The sequence below is a fragment of the Tyto alba genome, unplaced genomic scaffold (genome assembly GCF_018691265.1).
Source record: "Tyto alba isolate M040663 unplaced genomic scaffold, T.alba_DEE_v4.0 Super-Scaffold_40, whole genome shotgun sequence".
Taxonomy (NCBI): domain Eukaryota; kingdom Metazoa; phylum Chordata; class Aves; order Strigiformes; family Tytonidae; genus Tyto; species Tyto alba.
In genome coordinates this window covers 40,588,968-40,609,646 of record NW_024881316.1, presented here as the reverse complement: position 1 = coordinate 40,609,646, position 20,679 = coordinate 40,588,968, and the positions used below count along the sequence as shown (strand labels likewise).

The window sequence follows — 20,679 nt, the reverse complement described above, 5'->3', positions numbered from 1 at the left end:
ATGCCTCTTTCTCCACATTAAGAATATAGTTTTTATCAGAGAAAATTATCTTCAAGCCAAAGTGGCATGAACTATCATTTATCAGCAAATAACTAAGCCTATCAGGAGCTGAAATGTAATCAGCAACTTGAGAATAGTCTTCAGTCATGCTGTGAAGATACCTGACAATTACTGCTTTGTGTCAGTCTGGTTTTCTGCTTTCTTGTCTTAAGCAGAGAAATTAACTTTTAACCATACATTATGTAGTCTGTTACATGTGGTGCCATCTTCTGACTCTTATGTTGACCAAATATGTTGTGGTCAACAGTGTATAACTGCCTGCTAGTTAAGAATCCTATTTCCTCTGAAAAGAGATAATGGGATTTGCACTTTAAGGTTGCTCCCCCCCTCCCTGAAAAGGAGAGAGAGAGAGAGAGATAAAAAAAGTAAAAGAGGCTGTCCAGTCTGCAATCCAGACTTTTTCTTGCTTTTAACTGTAGAAGTAGCAAGCAAGAAACAATGAAAGGTGAGAATCAAGTTACCAATATAAGATGATAAAATTCTGGATTTTTGGCAGCACAACTGTAGGATTAAGAACATGTAAAATTTTCAGAGTTTCATGTTGGGAAGGGTTGCCTGTTGAACTATGCCCTTTTCAAGATCTTCTGTGTCATCACTGTTGAGATCTTAAACTTCTAACCCAAAACCTAGCGTTTACCAAGGAAGCATGAATGGAAGGTTTGGATGAGGCTCACAGTGCTTGTCAGCCCACTTTGTGAAGCTCACACCTGATTATCTAGTCCAAAGAAAGCTTTTTGAAATTAACCTTGACTTGAATTGCTTTGATTTATTCTGTTCACTAGTATTTTATGCCATGTTTCTGTTATATTGTGTCAGTACACTGTGGCTCAGGTCATGGAAGCTGTAGTTCATCATATTGTCAACACCTGAAAGGGGGTAGCCAAGTTGTGGATTTGCCTGGCTGAGTTCAGTATCTGATCAAAAAGTGTCAATATAGAAACTCAGTTTAGAAAACAAAAAACTTAAAGATTGTAATATGACAGTCTTAAGAATAGAAAAGAAGGGATGTATATTAAATTAAACAAAACTAATTTTTAATTCCACTGTTTTTGTATCTACCAGATACAGACCAAAGGCTATAAATATACATACATATACATGTATATATGTACATGTATATGCACATATATATACGCTGTCAGTTTGTCTTATCATTTGACTCCTAAATGTCTCTCCTAAAAACAGAAATAGAGATACCAGAGAGCTAAAGTACAGTAAGTTTTGCTTTCTAAAAAGACGTTTTGAAATACATATGTAATTCATCTTAATACTGCCTTATATGTATTTTGAAAACAAATAATGCATTTCTGAACAGTGTTACCATGTGTATGCATAGCATACTTCGTGTGGTTTTTGAAGTAGATGAAGCAGGTAGATACCACCTGCTCAGTTCGAGAACTTTACGGGAAATACTAGATTACATATAGTTCAGTATTCTTCTGAGTCAGGAAAACTTACAGTCCAGAAATGTTGAAGATCAGATGAGACTGGAAAATAGAGTGCTAATTAAAAGCATGAGTACAGATTTAATTAAAATTTATATCTGGTTCAGTTAAAAGACAGGCTTGACAAAATCAGCAGCAGTATATCTTGTGAGAGTGTAATTACTGAGTATATTAATTCAAGTTTCTGTTTTTAACATTGATCACATTTTTAAGAGTGAGGATTTGGAGTCAATGATAACATTGCCCTAAGCTTAGCTTGTTTCGATCATAAGCCAGTGACAAGAAGGCCTGAGGAAAAACTAATTCCCAAGACTTTCTGAGAAAAATTGTGTTTTGTTCATAATGTTCACTGAAACTTCAGCTTCTGTCACCTTGTTTAATGTATTTAGTTTACTGCTCAGTCAAACATAGAAACAATATGAAAATCAAGATTTTGGTTGTTATTATTCAAGAAGAACAATAATTTTGACTTCAAGATACTTGAATTTTTTTTTTATAACACTGTATTTATTTTGCTGCTAATGAAACATCTGATTTCAGGTGTATGTAGTCAGAATTCAAATCTATAAAAATTTTCTAGGAAGCGAAAAGACATTAAAGTGGCCAAATGTACAAACAGGAAAGAAAGAAAAATAAACTGAAAAGTGGAATCTGTGATCATTCATCAAGAATCCAAAGTAAAACATGAGAATGAAGAGGAAATGAAGGACTAAAAATAAAAAGATGGCTAGAATGGTAAATGGTAGAAAAACAGAATTTATTAAGTACTGTGGATTTTTACAGATTTGTTCATAAAATCTTGTTATTTTGAATATCCAAAAATTTGGATTCATATTGTAATAACTACATGAAATGTTTCTATAAAAACTGAGGGAATCATAAACATGTAACAAGAAGTGAATTTCAAAAACAATTAGGATTTATAGCATATGTTTTCAAAAGAGCTCAACACCCTTTTGAAAGCCAGATTTCCCAAAGAACATTTTATGCTGGGTGGTGAGATCTTTTAGGAATTCTGGCTGCAGGTGTGTATGCATAGCACATGAAAATGATACTCATCTCTTTGGAGAGTTGGTCCAAATGATCAAAATTCAGTATCAAGATACGTTGCACATAGCTTGAATTTGTTTTGTTCTTCTACTGCAAATTATATGCTTTTATAGAAGCCGATAGAACCAGAAATCAGGAGTTTTCATGGAAATTTAAAATTGAGTTGAGAAAAGGGGAAAGCAGTCAATTAGGGCATTAAAGAATTGTTCATGAAAGGAGCATGTTAAGGGACATTGTGGAGTTTTTGAACATAGACTTTGAAAACATGTAGTTAAACCTTGAGGACAGCTATAACTCTAGTAACCAATATTTGTTCCTAAAAGCTCTATATTAAAATGTAATTTGTCTGGCAATCCTGAGGCCTCAACAAAGAAGTTAAACTGCTTCATCGGTTCTTGCCTCTCATTGTATGTGATACCGTGACTCAAGCAGTGAGGAAGGACATGTCTTGGATCTTCTAGTTAGAAAAGGTTACTTAGAATGGAAAGTGTTGTAATTAAAAATATTTCCTATTCTGCCATATTGTTAATTTGTTCATTCTCCATGGTTAACAGGGAAGTCCAGGGATGCTTACTTTAGCAGCTACATTGGAAAAATGTATTTCTCTGCATTAGCTTCTAAACTGAGAATGGTGTGTCCTGTTTGAAGAGTTCAGTGCAGGAGTGAAAATAATTGGAAAAAAGACACAAACTTTATACAAAACAGTTAAAGATCTCTGAGCTTAGATTGCACATTCACTGCATCTAGAGCATTTATAATACACTATTGAATTAAGTTCAGATAAGTACTGGAGAATTTTTTTTCCGTCTTTTTCATATTTCTTTGATTACTGATTATTTTAGGGCAATTTTTGCAAATGCCATGATGGATCCTTTCAGATACCTGAAGATGGGTTGAGTGACTGTAAACCTATGTTTAGAGAACTAAATCAAGCCCTAGATTTCTTCTTAAGTATCACCCTCTGTGCTCTTATGACTGCGGTTATCTTCAAAATTAAATGTAATAGAAGTCCACTTCCTTTTCCACTTATTTCAATGCATAAATATTTGAAATGCTTAATTTTGGTTGATTGGATACACATCTACTTAACTGTGACATTTTGGGAAAAAAAAATCATTGAAGTTTACCCTTTCATGTAGAATTCAGTGTTAAGTATATATTTAAGTGGAAATCCAGGAACCACAATTGTAGTTAATAAACTTGTTACCTTTGGAATCCTGTAAGAAAGTTCAATTAATATTAACAAAAATATGCTTCTAATAACTTTGTTGCAACATTTCTAGTCACTTGGAAATTGTAAGAACATTCCACTCCATTTCAAATTCCAAAACAAAGCATAATTCTGTATAAGAAGTAGAATTCACGGAGTCCTAATTGTTCTTGAAAACATTATATTTCTGCTCCTCTGTTTTAAAACATCATTATGACTACTGTAAGTGTATTTTACTTAGATGAAAACTACAGACCCCAGATCTCAATAAATATAATTTGAATTGTGACTTTTAATGATATCTGGCAGAGTTCAGACTTTTTATCTGGCATTGGCAATTGAAAGGTATTCTCCAAATTCTTGTTCTCAGTTGCACTAAAATTCTTCCTACCCGATGACCAGTTTTATTTGCATGATAAATTAGATATGATAATTTTGCTCTTTTAGCAGATTCCTGCCTATGTTCCATTTGTCATTATAATTAAGGCTAGGAACAATCTGTAGTATTGTGAAGGAAGGAATTTTATGTTTTTCCCTTACTATTTAAAACACTTACAGTTCTGGGAAAGTCAATGCAAGGATGGAAAAACGGGCTGACTGAGAGAATTGAATTCCTCACTCCATCCTCTCTCTTTTTCTCTTCTTCTGATACCCTGACAACACTTTGGGATATAAGTTCTATCCTGAACCTCAAATATTCCTTGTTTCTTTTCTTCCTTTGACAAAAATACAAAGTTTGGCTTTGTATTCGGTTTCATCTTAATGTATAATTCCTGGCTCACTCATCCTTCTGTTGTTCACTGATATCACAAGTACATTTAATGAGGTATACCTCCAGAGTACATCATTAAGTAATCCATTTAAAATTAGTAAAATGGTAATGGACTGAACTCCTTTGAACATCAAATGTCAGCTAAGCTTTCCTTATCTGCCTACTAACCCTTCTAGCCTAGTAGGGCTATGGGCTTGGGTTGACTGTATGCCTTTTTGAGGGCTCACTTCAGTGAGTGGTAGAATATACACTTTCCAAATGTTGTAAGTGGAGCACTTAAAAGTAGGAGTCCCAGGATCTTGAGGCACAGATGGAGAATCATGGCCTTTCCTTTTCATCAGCAAAATGAGATTATAATTGTAAGGTTGGTTTCTCATTCACCCCGGTTCAGCCACTTTTCCTTAAACTGAATGGATTGTCATGGAGATTTAGTGGTAGGTATGGCTGTATATTGATGACTCTGAAAGCAGTTGATTCAAGACAACAGAAAATCTGATTCTTAATACTTTCTTTTTGTTGAGCTGTCTGTCCCCTTTAAGGGCATGCTGCTGGTTCATCATAAGTGGTAAGTGTCCCAGATCATGTCTACAAGGATCACATTTACCAGTCCATGTACCGTAAGGGTACCTGCAGATGCAATATGGTCATCTCATGGGAGTGCTACACTGAAAAAAATATCCCACCCCGTGCTTCCAAAATGAAAATGGAAAGAATTTCTCCTGGAAAGTGGCAGCTGCGTTCTGACATTCATGTAATGGGAGCAACTGAAAGCTTTATGGTGTGTAACTGTGACACTGCATTCCAACATAAGCTTCTCCCTGCCCTTCTTCCATCCAATAAACTATTCTTCCTCTATTTCACCCTCACCCCTCCTAATCTTCTTCTGTTTATATGCTCTAATCATAATAGCAACAAATCCATCCCTGCCGGTATTATCACACCGTTGCAAATTTTGGCCGTCTCCTTTGGCACTTCCCTTGTAGATGGAATGATATTGCCCACTTTGATGGGGCTTAATTCTCTATGTAAAATACTGCTCTGTCAATGAATATTTTCTCTATTCAACTATTTTCAGTCCAACAATAAGATACAGATTTTTGGGAGAACAGTTTTCTCATTATTACCTTAACCCATAAAAAGGCTTTTTCTTTTTTTCTTTTTTTTTTCCAAACATTTTGGGTAAGTCTTCGGTTACCCAAATATTTGTAGTACAGAGTAATTTGCATTTCAACCCTGTGAGACTTGTAAATGTAATGAACATTCTGTGTGTTTAATATTTTTTATATTTTTAATAATTCACAAATAGTTCAGGATGTAGAGCTGACCTGTTGAGAAATAGTTTGCAGTGTCTGTAGAGAACACTTCTGAGTTCTAGTCTTTTGTATGTTTAGCAGAAATCTGGACTTTGTCTGGAAAAAATCTAAGAGTACTCCTTACTGGAAAATATTTCAAGTAATGTGAAACAACAGATAATTTTTTTCCTTTGCTGTGACCCACTTGTAAGGTGAGGTATGGATGATCCCCTCTGCTCTTGCCATTAAACAGGTTTCAGCGTTGGAAGTCAGGTATTACGGAAGATACTTGACAATGTTTTGAAAGGTGTGATTGAAAGCATATTGATTTCAAAGGGAATTGTCAAAGGTCTCAGTTTACTTCTCAATCCAAGAGGTTATTTTGTAACTACAATGGTGTTTTACATCAGGCATGGTCTTCGTCTGTCTATCCAAGAATAGATAAGAGAATCTTGGTCTCTAGAGCTAGGAATATTGTGTCATTGGTGAGATCTACATTGACTCTAGATTGTCATATTTAATAACTGAAAAATAAATCCTTTAATCAGAATTTATTCATGGGGCAGAATTAAGGCCCATTATGCTGATGGAAATTTGCCACTAGTTTCAACAGGAGCAAGATCACACCCAACCAAACAGCGGGTGGAACCAAAGAGGAGCAGAAGCATTCAGCAGGGTGTGGGACACACTGCAGTCTCGTTAGGGCTTTACCTTTTCAGTTACTCTGCTTGTGACCACTGTTGGCAAACTTACTCTTAGCAGCTGAAGTTAGATACTACCAAGATTTTCATGCCTCTCAGTTTCTTACTACTGCAAGATATATCCTGAGTTATTTTTATCTTATTTTAGTTCTGTAATTAAACTCTGCAGAGTAAGTTTTAGTATATACCTAGTAATATTGCGCAAAGTTAATACTGTAGAAGCCTGATCGTGGTTCACATTTTAAAAGGACTCATCATATGTCTGGTCCAGTGAGTTTGGATACAGGAATCCAAAATATAAGGCTCAAAATCAAATTTATGCTAAGTCAGTGGAAAGTGATTTTAAAGTAGACATAAATTTAGTTACACCTCACCTTGGTGCAAATGACACTCAGGCCTACATACCTAGGGATGTAATCATTGTACCCAGCACTGTATTAGTTGTTATACCAAAGACTACAGTTTGAAATACAAATACATTAAAAAAAAATGCTGGTCCTTGAATTTTGTTTCCAAGTGGAACTGCCAGGAAGCACTGGAGGCCTGGGGCATTAAAGATGTACTTCAAATAAAATTGGATAATATATGTTAAATAAAGAAGGTGCCAGGACATGGAAAAACCTTGTGATCACTGTACAGCATTTGAAACAGATGAGAATATTGCCTGCTATTTATATTGTCAGGTAGAAGCTGAAAGAAAATAGTAAAAAAAAATAAACCCAAGTTCTCATTCATTTGAAAATGTGTCATTTATATATATTTGAAAATAGTAGGTCAAATTCAGATATTGAAAATGTAATTTATATGATAATATTGGATATATTGAATGCAATAAACTTTAGGATGAGTGATAGATGGACAGACTGGGAGAAAGTGTAATTTTTAAAATGGTGTGGAACTGGTACAGTAACTTATTTTCAAGGCATTCTACTGGTTGCTTTTTCTGCTAAATTATTCTCTTCTTTCTACCACATAGAGTAGAAGCAAAGCTGTGCCAGATACACTGCTGAGTTAAGGAGACTCTTTGCTGCTGAAAAAAAATGGTCATAGTTCTACTGGTTTACACAAGGGAGTCCTGACATTTTCCATCAGCTAAGAAATTGAGTTTTTCTGTTTTCCTGTCACTGAATAGCATCGGCTAAAAGTTTACATATCTTAAACTATTCCTGTCTTCTTTTTCCAGGATAGTCTGTAAAAGTACAGCACAAGTTATCTGCCTGTGAGGTGTTTCAGTATATTAATCTTGCTTCTGCATTTCAATAGTAAGAAATAGCATGGCTATTTGTAGCTAGTGTATGTGCTACAGCTAAAAGAATGCCTTGGACTAACTTGTGCCAGAAATGGTGATGTACTTCAGGCAAAGAATATATGAGGGGCAGAGTATGAAAGCAGGGCATGCTTCTTAAGTTTTTTTAAATAATATTTCTCTGATTAAGTCATGAAAAGCAAGGAAAAGATACGTCCTTGTGAATAGGCCTGTAGAGTGGGGAAAGATAAAAATTCAGTTTGTTGTGATCCATTGTACTACATTTGACTACTTCAAAAGGAATGTACAAGAAAACTGATGGTTGGGAAATTATCAACCAGCATACGCAAAAAACATACACCCTTAAATTTCATAAACAGTTGCTTGGCTCACATATATGTATGTGCCATTTACAAATAGTGACTTTGTCTAATATCAATGAAGACAGCATTGTCCATACACTTGTTTAATCTTCCCTTTAAAAAAAAAAAAAAATCTTACATGACCTTATATTTTGCAAAAATTAATACCACAGAAGCATGCTGGGAAGATGTGAAGTTTATGCACAACTTCACAAGATGAATATCTGTGTGTCCTGTATCTTGAAGGAAGTTAATACCGTTTAAATGTTTGGAAGCAATGTATTTCTGATGTTTTCAGGACGGTTCGTACGTATGTTGTTTCTTAGGGGAACCTTCTCTGGAATGTGTAAGGAAGTATATATGTAGGTATACGGTTTCCTGTAGAACCAATATAACTGATATTTTATGCGTATGTCCAAATAGAAATAGATAAAATCATTGGACATGTGGTTGTTTGAATTTGTTACTCTGAATTCAGCCTGTTGAAGTATCCAAAGTTCTGTCTTTTGTAATTCAAATCAATGGAGAAATATTTAAGTTAACCATCTCCCTCAAGGTCAGTAATAGTCATCAAGTTTTATAGAGGTGAGAACGGGTCTGTGCGGGTTGTACCTGCAGTCACAGAGAAACAAGTGTGGCCTCTCACACGCTATGCTAATTTTCCTTTTGCCTGTTTTGTTCAAATCCAAAGCAGGAATTGAACTGAGTTGGATTGAACTGAATTGAATCTATTAGATTATGCTATGAGTAATTTTAACTATAAAAACATGAGGTTAAGTATGAACAAAGGAGAATACATCAGATGCCAAGAGGCAGAGACATCCCTGACATCAGACAAAGATAAATGGAAAACAGCACTTCGAACAGGAGACAGCCCTTGTCACACAGCCAACTGGAGCTTAGGACGTGATGCAACACAATATTAAGGCAATGGTGTTTTGCTGGAAGTATATTACGCATTTCTAGTTACTTTGCTTTGCAGATCTCTAGAGGAGACATTGATTGGAGCTTGGCTACCACTTCTCCCCTGCCTCGGCTCTTGCTGACTGTGCTCTAGTTTGACCACTGAGTGACAATCTAGCCGAGGAACAAGAGTGAGAAAGTTGAGAAGACAACCATATCAGTAGAGCTCTTTTAAGGAGGCAGCCTCATCTGTTGTACACGTATTGTAAGAATCAAAAGTCTGGGTGTGCAGGAGTGGGGCTTAAAAATGTTATCTTCATATTTTCTGTATTTACTGTTTCATATACATTTCATGAGTCATATTTGCACATATAAGGTTTAAGAAAAGCCTGCTTTTCTCACTGCATGCGTGAAGTAACAAAGTATACAGTAGAGGGCTAAGAGTCTCCATCAGTGCTCTTGTGAAGATGAATGACATCTGTCACCATGGAGAGAACTCATATGTAATTTAATTCAGCATAACATGGTTTATAGGACAGAAAAGCATAAGTAATATCATACAAGGTAATTTCTAGCCAGCTGTGTCCAAGAAAGATGAATTCAGACTGAAAAAGTAGAGGGAAAGTCTAGGACAATAATAAGGAACCTAAATAATGGGAGGAGCTCAGGATACCTTGGCTCATCTAACCTCATTAAAAAGAGAACATGTATACGAGTATCTTCTAGAAGCATTACGAGGAGTAAATACCGAGAAAAAATAGAATTGTTATGCAATTATCGTATTACAATGCAATATTTATATAGGATCAGACAGATATAAATAAATTCAGATATTTGAAACTGGTTTCTGGACATGAAAATATTAAACCTGAAGTAATCATCCAAATAAGTCACAGCAAGAAAACTATGTTGGTTTTAGTGAATTTGAGTAGTTAATGGAAAGGACTGTAAAAAAGGTAAGAAACTATGTTTGCTATAGTTGCTGCAGTTTTTGCACCATGTATACTCATATAAGTTCATATATTTAAATTATATATTGTACATGTTATTTGTACATATATGTATGAATATTATTCATATATATATATGTATGAAATTTAATTATTAGTATGTCATATATTTCAGTACCTAAACTCCTGTTTGTGGACTTTTTCATAGTTGTCCAAGAAATATTTCTTGCCCTGACTTGAGGTAAAGATTCTGTGGCCTCGGTCGCCTTCCTTGGAAGCAGTAAAAGTTGACCACAGATAAACAGTGTATACAGTGTTTCCCATAATACTGAAAACCATGCAGATGGCAACTGGTGTGTCTTGTTTACATACTTAGACTAAAATTCATCAGAGATTTGAAATCACGAAGGAATTCTCCATCAGCACTGATCTCTGTGTTTTGTTTTGGTAGCATTTTCTGTTGGCTGAAAAAAAAACAACTTTCCTGGGATTTTTTTAATATTTTAATTTCATGAGTTCCATATCAGAAAAGGGACCCCATGCCAGTGGTAGTGCTGTGAGTCTGCCATCTTCTTATCCAGTGCTGGATCATTGCTTTTGGGGGTTTGGATCTTTTACCAAAGCATCACAAAGTATGTCATTGGGTGCTGGAGGATTTCTTACAGTTTGATGGGAAGGAAATGCAGAATGGTTTTAGACTAGGTTTAGTGATCAGTATTGTGCTGCTTAACAGCACTTTGTTAACAGCATCCTTTGTCCATTTTGTTAACAGCATCCTTTGAATTAGAGTGAAATATTTTTTCTGTGGTGCTCTCAATTTCATTCAAGAATTAAAAAACCCACAAAGAATAAAAACCCAAAACATTTTAAGTCAACACATTTCATTTACATTCTTCCTGGCTTATTAGTTTAGTCACTGTATGTAATATGTTCTTGTCCTAGGACAGTGTAGTTGCGTGAGAGAAGTGAATATATAAAAAACATTATTAGGCCTTATGTTAGCTTTTTTTACAGCTTTCTGATACAGCATTCTGGGCTTGGAAATCAAGAGTGTCTGTCACATCCATGTAAGGTGGCATTTCTCTCTCTTGCACCATTCCTATTGGTAACACTTCCTCAGCTGGGACCTGATAGCTTGGTGCAGGGTAAAAGTTTATGTCAACACTGACTTCTGATACCTGCTTTAACATTTGAATTTTTTCACCTCTTTCCATCACATCTACCTGTGTCACTTGTCCCACCCAAAATATAATTTTGCATCCTTTGCATTTATAGCCCTTAAAAATTTGTGGATACAGTTTTCTGCCCCATTGCCTTTTTGCTCCCATTTTGCCAAGCTATTCATATTCCTCTCTCTATATATAACTTCCTTCAGAAATCTTTTCATTCAAGCCCTTCATCAATTTTATGCTGTATTTGTAGCTAGCTTTTGGTTGAAATCTTACCTTTTAAAATGTACAGCACAGAATGCAATCTGCATTGTCTCCCAAGGAGATAGAGCTTCCTCTGGCATTTGTGATGTGTTTCCTCACTATATGTAACATTACCTTGCAGAGCTTCTCTCTTGCTTTCTGCACCATATCATACTGCAAACTTGCTTATCATTTGCTGTTCACCATCTTCCATGTGTCCTTCCAGCTGTATTACTTGCCAAGTTTTTTCCCACTCATTCATGCTTTAGATTATTTTTCCTGAGCATATTTTAAGATAGCAATAGCTTCTGAGTTGGTTCTGTGGCCTGAATAATTAAAGTATCAAATTTAACTTGACAGAATGTCATTATAATACTGCTTTTTTCCCTTTTTTTTTTTTTTTTTTTTTTCTGTACTTCTGCTTGGAAAAATTACCTTAAGCATCATGAAGCACGTACCCAGGTTGGATCTCAGAAAGCTGGTTTGGCATGCACTGAAGCACTACATTCACTGAAAACTGCAATCTAGCTACAAGAGAGGTAGTGACAGTCATTATGAAATACCCCCAGCTTCTCTTCTTCCACTGCCTATCTAATTTGAAGCTCAGATCTGCAAACGTTGACCAAAAGTATAAGATGTTTCTGATTTCTAAGCAGACTAATGTCAAGGTCCTTTAGTGCAAATGCAGACTTTGCTTGACTAAAAAGTAATAGAAAAGCGGTATACAAGTTTTTCTGTATATCAGTGAAAGTTACGATATAGCTAATTTGCTTCAGTGGCAGAGGAAGCCTAGAATTGAGAGACTGCACAGAAATTAAAATGAAACACAGTACAATTGTGGACATGCACTGGTATTAGTAGTGCTAACCTGGATTTTCATGTCATGTGCTTTCTAGACACTATGCATGTAGTTTGAAGTGATGTTTAGTAATTCCAAATCATTCAAGACCAGAACCTGGGAATTATTGTGTATCTGCAGCTTTTACAGAACTAAATACTAAATTCCAGTCTTTATACATTGCAATGTTAATTGGCTCTAGTATATTTACAGTGTTTTTCAGTTCTGGAAATGATACACTGCTATGAACAGGCCTTTCTAGAGAATGCTTACTCTCAAATACTGCTTTAGAGTAGTATTTGCTCCCATAAAAAGTACTTGTTGAAAAATATGCTCTGCTGCTTCTCCCATGGAAGGGTCTCATTTTGTTCTATGTGATGAAGCTCCTAATCAGAAGTCTTCCGTTCTCTGTATGGTTAATGAGAGACAGAAGACTACTAGAAAGAGTTTTCAGTTCATCTGACATCTTCTGAGTATCTGTCCATGACTGACTTCAGTTGGGAGTCTCGGGTAATTTAACTTCTAACTTAGGCACCTTGGTTAAGGGCCAGTAGTGAACTTAATGAATCTGAGCCAAAGTGAACTCTGAAAAGGGCAAAGGTTTGTTCTCATTCATTTTCCCACTGTTTCATGGTGTGATTTCAGCAGTTTCATTAACATGTATGTATGTAAAGGCATATGGAATTAATGACTCTTTCTTTCCTTGCTGAGCATCTGATGAATGATCTCTCGATAACAGAAGGGAGGATTTGCATATAATTGCCAGGGATGGCATACACTGTGTTTAGAATCTCACTTAGACAAAATCAATTATTAAATCCCTCAGAACAGTTTGAGATAGTTCTGTCTGAGTGAGGTAGATACACTAAAACTATTATTTAAATCATTTTTCCGTATAAAACGTATTGGGGCACATCTTGTGGCTCTTGACAGCAAATGGTAAAATATAACTTATATTCCAATAGTGAAGCCTTCTCCTTTCCCCCCAGCCTCAACCATGGTTGCTTCACACACATCTTCTGTTAAGAACAGTTCCTGGTCTGCAGTATTTTCTAACCTGTGCCCAGACATTGTCTGGGAAAGTGCTGGCTGGTTTTGGCCAACATCATGCCAAAGGACATACTAAAAAGTTCTGGTCCTGGACTGTAGGTCCTTGCCTAGTTTAGTTTACCACTATGGAGGCTATGATGTAAACTGGAAGCCACAAGCATAGGTGATAAAATTTTGTCAAGTAGTTTAACCTCTTTCTACTTATAGAAAACATGCAAGGGATAAAAATCACGTAGGACAGTCAATATTCCACGTTTCTTATATGATAAAGCTTAGGTTATATCTGTACTGATACCATAAAGAAAACTGTGTCATACTCTTGTTCTGTCCATAGCTCAGCTCTGTGCGTATGCACCTACTTTATTATGTTTAATTATGAATTTGCTCTTTTAGTGTGAGACGTCATTAATATTCATGTAACCAGTGTACTGGATGGGGATCTCTAGGTTTTGCTATATTTATTCAGCAACAAATTAGAAGCGGGTACCTGGGCAGTATGTGTACGTGTGTGTGTGCGTGTGTTGGACTTGGCGTGTGCCCAAGGCAATACCTAGACCTAATGCTTTAGAGGTAACCACACAGAAGTTGTGAAGCAAAATTCAATCCAAATTTTATTTGGCGAATGGATCTTATGGACTACTTGCATGCTTTTCTACTTAGTCCTTAAAAGTACATTTGATGTTTACATACTGATGTTTTATATCTTTGGCACTATTGTTTGTATTAATATATGTCTTTATAAAAGCAAAAAAAAATCCTGACTTTTAAAATTATGTTAATCTTTAAACAAATTGTTCTATGCTGTTATCCTGTTGCATTTACGCTACTGTGCTTTTGCCTACATAAAAAAGCTGGCTGGGTCATTGTGTGTTTAAAGATGGCATTAAGTAGTTATGCCGAGCTGAAACATAATTTCTTCAGATACTGTGAGAAAAATTCTGCCTGTGAACATCTGCACATCCTCCATGCGCCTTCCCAGCCCTGCACATGTCAGTTCCCTGGAAAAACACTATCCCTACCTGGATCCTCAGTATGCCTATGAAAACTATACCAGAAGGTCCTGTGGTCAAGAGTCGTGATCCAATCCATTTTCAAACTATGAAAATTCAAATACCCCTTAGTAAAGGTGAGCTGGCAGACATTGTCATGATGCTGTTAGTGGCAGTCAAAGCTTGCTTTTCCTATGGAGCAATAGTTCCTTTGGCCCATCGGAGAAAATTTAAGTGTATTACTTAGAGTTTTAACATCATGTTCACAGAGTTGCATACACTAACTGTGCTTTTGCTTGGAAAAAAAATTAAGCTCTGCAGGGAGCAAATTATGCTCCTCATATACAAAGGGTTTTCTCTGAAATTTTTTTTAAAATCTTTCTTTCTGTCACTTAATCTCATAGATTACATGTAACATAATTAAAAGTCTGGAATGAAAGGAACAGAAAAAAATAAATTAATCTTGTGCCAAAGTGAGAATTTCATCACTAATAAATACGAAATGTAGAAAATTTAAGTTGAAAGTGTGAAATCAAATGCACGTGCCCCTGCCTCACAGCAGTACGTTGGGAGGGTGCATTAGAAGATGTCAACAGAAGACCATTCAAGAACTAAGCAGCTACTAATGAACTAAGGCACTGTGATGTTTATGGTAAAAAAATGCAAACTTTTCTACAAAATGTTGGTTATTTACATTTTTTTTACCACTTCATTTTACAGAAGCAGTTTGGTTACCCAGGAAAGTAAGCTTTGGTTAGGGCAGAGGATTGTGAATTTTACCATACAGTTGTTTTAAATCTTTCTACTTTCACAGTGTAAATTTTTATGTGAAGTCATGTGACTTCCTGAATTTCCATTTATTGATCCGTAAAATAAGTATGGTAAGGCTTCTTTGTGGGACTTAATTATTATAAAGCATTTTGGAATTTTAAGTTACAAGATTTTGTATTAGCTATGTTTGAGATATTGTCTTTTGCCCATTTAATATGCCCCAACATTCTTTTAGGATCACAGGAGATCCATAAGAGAAAATAGAAGAAAGTGCACACAGTATGTTCTTACCTTATATCAAGAGTGAAATAATTTTTTTGTTAACTGTGTTCATTCTTTAGTTCTTTTGCTGTCATGAAATCATGTGGGTTTGTTGATATTGAACTGTGACAGACAGCTTGCTGATACAACAAACTAGGTGGCATTTTGAACAGTTGAAGAATAAATTATTAAAGATTTTAAAATATTACTGCATTATATATTGTATTATATTATACTATACTACACTAGGCTTCGCTATACTGTATTATATATAATTCATGACTGAGCAAAGTAAACAGCCAAGTCACAAAAGTCCCACTCTGGTGAGAGGAAAGCCCAAGCCAACACTGTCTGGTTTGTCTGGTGCATTTTCTTAGGAATCTGCTTGGCACAGCTGTGGTAATAAAGCAGGGAATACCTACCTGATCCTCATGGTTTTGCCTGCAGGTTGCTGCTTACTGAGTAAAAGAAATTGTGATTCATGTGGCATTCCGTGTCAAGGGTAGACTGTAGATTACCATTAAGTGCATCATTATGTTATCTTTGAAAAATTTACTAGGTTTCACCTGATAGATAATAGCTTTTCCTCTTCCAATACAACGGAGGAATAACGAGCTAATATATGGGATGAACTAACATGTATTAAAAGAAGTGTTACTTTTGACAGAGACACAGCTTTTGCTTTTTGTAGGGTTTTGAAGGAGTTTTATTTAAAACTTCCCCACTCATTTTCTTTGCAGCCCTGTGATTTGAAGTCATGGACACAGTGATGCTATTGCTGTGGCGCAGGGGTGTGCGGATGAGCTGCAGAACTGTGCATGGATGCTTCTTTACTGGGCATCGGTCAGTGCGATGCGCCGGTTATAAAACATAATAGATTGCTTCCTTGCTTCTGCCTGGTGGTTTGATCTCTGTAGATCCTCGTGGGCTCTGAGTTGCATCTGAACCTTATGTTCTTTCTGTTGGTGGTTATCATATTAACCATTTTTGCACCCCCAGTGATTAAGAACAGATTATGCATCAGAAGTGAATACGTTCCTAAACCTTCCCCCCTCAGAAGTCAATGTGAGCCTCCAGCAACCGCTGCTTCTGCCATTAAAGCACAGTGAACCAGCAGGTTATTTCTGAGAAGGTTTCACTTTCTGATATTCTCTTCAGTCAGAGTCTTGTTGTTTTACGACTTTGGTAGAGAGATCTGAATGTGCCTGTGAGGTTCCATGGGCAGGCATGGTCTGTCTGTTGAGAGCTAAGGTATGGGACTGAGAAAACCTGGCTGTAATTAAGGAATTCACCTACTTGGGATCTCTTCTAAAACAAATTGTTAAAATGTCTCCTGCTCCTTTCTGTCAGTCAGTGTCTGCCTTTTCATATCCTGCCTGCTTTTCTCTCCTGTTTTATTTCTCTTAGCAAAACATCACTTTATATTAAGCAGCACTGTGTGGCAGCTCTCTCTGGGCCCTCAGCTGTGTGATCTCAGGAGGGTTCACACCTGAGGTGCCAGAATCTGTAACCAGCATTTCTTGTGCATAATCAAAACTGCCTGATTTCATAAGTATTGAGCTCCTCTCACTGGCATCACAAGAGTTAACTGCTCTGAAAATCAAGTCACTTTTTTGAATACTGATTGTAAGTGGCATCCAGTTTTCAAGTGTGTTGTTACATCCTCAGCACTGTTGTTTACCGGTTCCCATAACAAATATTATTACCCACTCATATTTTAAATTGTAGCCGATGGACATATTTCAACTCTTTCAGTAGAAGGCACTAACGAAAAATATTACTGTAGGTTTTTTTTTTAGCTTGATCTGATTTGCATACTTTTAGTGTTTTTATAAGGAAGCCATTTAAACATTTTGCAAAAATCCTTTGCTGGTGTGGTTGAGACTATTAAATTGTGCAGTGATAAACACCACTTTATTGTAAATTTAATTGTTTGGCTTTTTGTACTCTGTTCTCATTTTAATCAAAACAGAAATCCTTCCAGCTGTTTCTGCAAATCCAAAACCGTGTTGACATAACCATTATCCAGTGAAGACTTAAAGGTATTCAGTTGTCACCTTGTCATCTTGTTTTAGATGCATTAAAAACTGAACAGAAAGCCCAGATGTACAGGAATGTATATGTTCTTTATGTACATAGTTTGGAGGAAGGCTTTGTTTTATTCTTTAATATTTATATGAAGCAGTGATCACATGAAGTGGACCATATTCATTTAGGGATCCTGTCTTAAACAAAGCTCCTCGGTCAATGCTATACTTTTTGGGAGTGGGCATTTAATATTCTTTGCTTTGAAGGGCTCACTCTTCCTGTGAAATAAGTAGTTTCTCTTCTCTCTGTGTTGTAAAATTTACTGTGCAAATCATAAATACCTGAAGCTGATGGACTGATCACTCTAGATACCAAAGTATATGAACAGTGACAAAACAAACCCTGAAAGTCCTCACACCTTCCTCCTATGGTGTGTGTTGAAGAAATAAAGAGCATAACATTTTGGGCATCTAGGGCGGTTTGTTCTCTGGACACATGGTCAGGCCATGCCCCATTCATTTTTTCAGTGACGTATATATACCGCTTGACTAGGGAGTAGAAGCTGCCTTGGCACCCACATTGAATTATGTGAAGAGCTTGTACATAATATTACATTTTTCTTGTTAACAAGATCTAAAACTTCTGAGACACTGCATATTACAGTCCCTTGAACAACTCAGGTCTTGATCCCTATGTAATTTAAAGAGTTAAAAATTAATGATGAAAATAGAAGCAGCTGCCTGGTGACTAACCCAAAGAGCATCTATGCCTTATGTGTTCAGCTTTAATGTATGCGTCATCCTGAGTGTTGAAATCTTGAGCTTTAATTTCATGTTAAATAAATAACTGGTAAATAAGTTGAATGACAGTTCTACAAATACTGTTCATTGTCACAGCAATCAACAGTGACAATTCCAGTATAATGTAAGAATACATGTACTATTAAAACACATGTACTAACACATGTACAAGTACTTCTTTACTGCGAGTGTGGTGAGGCACTGGCACAGGTTGCCCAGAGAAGCTGTGGCTGCCCCATCCCTGGAAGGGTTCAAGGCCAGGTTGGACGGGGCTTTGAGCAACCTGGTCTAGTGGAAGGTGTCCCTGCCCATGGCAGGGGGGGTGGAACTAGATAGTTTTTAAGGTCCCTTCCAACCCAAACCATTCTATAATTCTATGGTTTTTAACAAGTTGACCAAAGCACAACAGAAGTAGGTGATACGACCCACAGCTCTCAGCAACTCCTGAGCACAGGGCATGTTTACCTTCAGTAGATTCACTGGCCAACTTTCAGCAGTCCCCAGATCCACTTGAGTCTCTGTGACTGGTGTCTGTAGTTGCTCAGCTATCTGCCTTCCTGTGTGCTTAACCAATGAAAATCACTGGACTTTGAACTGGGTGAATCTGGATTTCCCTCTCTAGTTATGTGTAATATTTTTCTTATTTTGACTGATCATTATCACACAAGAAACTTCTACTGTTAAGTATGAGAAGAGCTTCCATAAATAAAGGAGTCAACCTTTACACATTACTTAATGGTATATACTGTGGCATTCGTTGGTGTGACAATAGCTGGTGCTTATGATAGGCCATATCCTTCATCTTCAGAATGATTGGTCTTCTAATAATTCTGAAAGTTGTAACTTGAATATAATTGTGTGTCATCTACTTCATTTCAGCTAGTGTAAATTACATATAGATAAGATCCTGGCATTTGAAAAGTTAAAAGGTTATTAACTGATGTTGAGCATTTGAATCTTACTAATTTCCTTCATTTTACCTGTATATTTCTACTTTACTTATTTCAAGACACAAATATGACATACTTTTTTATGAACATATGTGTCATTATAATAAAATACATTAAATCTGTTGTATCTGCAGTTGTATTGCAAAGAAGCTGAACTACATCTTTAAGCAATTCTGCAGTTGAATGCACATTTCAAAATCCTGGCTTGGGAATCTAGCAGTAAACCAGGAAATAGCTGATAACTGTTTGGAAAATACAAATTTTACATTTTTCTATTATTGTCTGCAAAAGATTAAAAAAAAAAAAAAAAAGAAATCAAATAAATTTATCCTCTCATCTTTTAAATTTGTGTGGCATTAAAAATGCTGGAATTCACTGTAACAGCTTTCTTGGTTTGTCCTTTTTCCTCCAAGGTTTAGCAACTTCCCCCAGTGGTTAGTACAGCACTCCAAGCAACTAATCCTGTATCTATAAACTGTAATGTCAGAGGATTAATGTGTGCCTGGGAATGCAGGTCAAATCTGCTTTAGATCACAACAGTTTGAGTTCAGCTCCTAGCTGAAATATCACGAAACTACCATGTAATTTAGTACAAGTCTTGCATTCCTATACTTCAGCGGCTGGTTGCCTTTAATAAGAAGAGGCCCTGGATTGATTTGCCTGAGAATGTATTTTTCTTTGTCTAAAACCAAAGTGGTATCAGCTGGAAAGTAGAAGGATTTCTTAAAATAGTTCTGTATTCGATATAAATAGCACTTTCAAAGTCTGCTTTTAAAATCCTGTAGAAAGTACAGTATGGCAAGTTACTCATATTTCCCGAATTTCTTCTGTTTGCTATGTTACTGTGCCCATATCTTGTAAGCATCTCCTGGTGGCATGCCCGGCCTTCCCCTGGGTAGCTGCTGAGAGCAGTGGAGCTGCACGCAGGTGCTGAGCCATACACGAGTCGAGTCTCATTGGAGAGAAAACTTAAATTATGAAGTATTTTTTACAAAAATAATAATCTAACTTGTGCAATACGTGGAATGATATGTGCACTAAGCAGATGTGCATCTTTTTTGTTTATGCTGAGCCACCAACAAAGCACAGCAATTTATACCTAATTACCTGCAAATGAAATATCCAGAATCTCTCTTACTTTACTTTCTTGATACTTCTGTTAGGTACTGTAGTTGTATGCCTTTGAAGGTTTTTTTTTTGTGTGAGTTCTTGCAATATGATTTTACTTCCAGAAGAAAATTGGCAAGTGTCCTTCTAGAGTATTTGTTTGATCTTAACATTGAAATATATTTAAGAGTAGGTATGTTAGTTCACTTTTGGTTAGGGTGGGTGGGGTTTTTAATTAATTTCATTCTATTTTAAGGCTACGGTGTAGTCTGTTATCATAACATAAAATAATTACCAGCTTTAGAACATGTCCGCTTCATCAAGACACATAAAAAGCACTGTTGTGCACCACTGCACCCCTCCTTGAAAGGGCTGTGTGCCTACCCTTGTTCCAGACCGAGTTTCCCTGTATCGCGCTGCAAACCCGGCGTGCTGTCAGGCTGCAGAGTCACTGTCCCCGGGGCTGATGTGTTTTAATTTCG

General features: G+C 36.3%; 1 protein-coding gene across 3 annotated transcripts in view; it reads left to right on the top strand.

Annotated features, from left to right (window-relative positions):
- LDAH (lipid droplet associated hydrolase) overlaps window positions 1-20,679 on the top strand; it is a 126,666-nt gene that overhangs the window by 64,556 nt on the left and 41,431 nt on the right. The window lies entirely within an intron of this gene.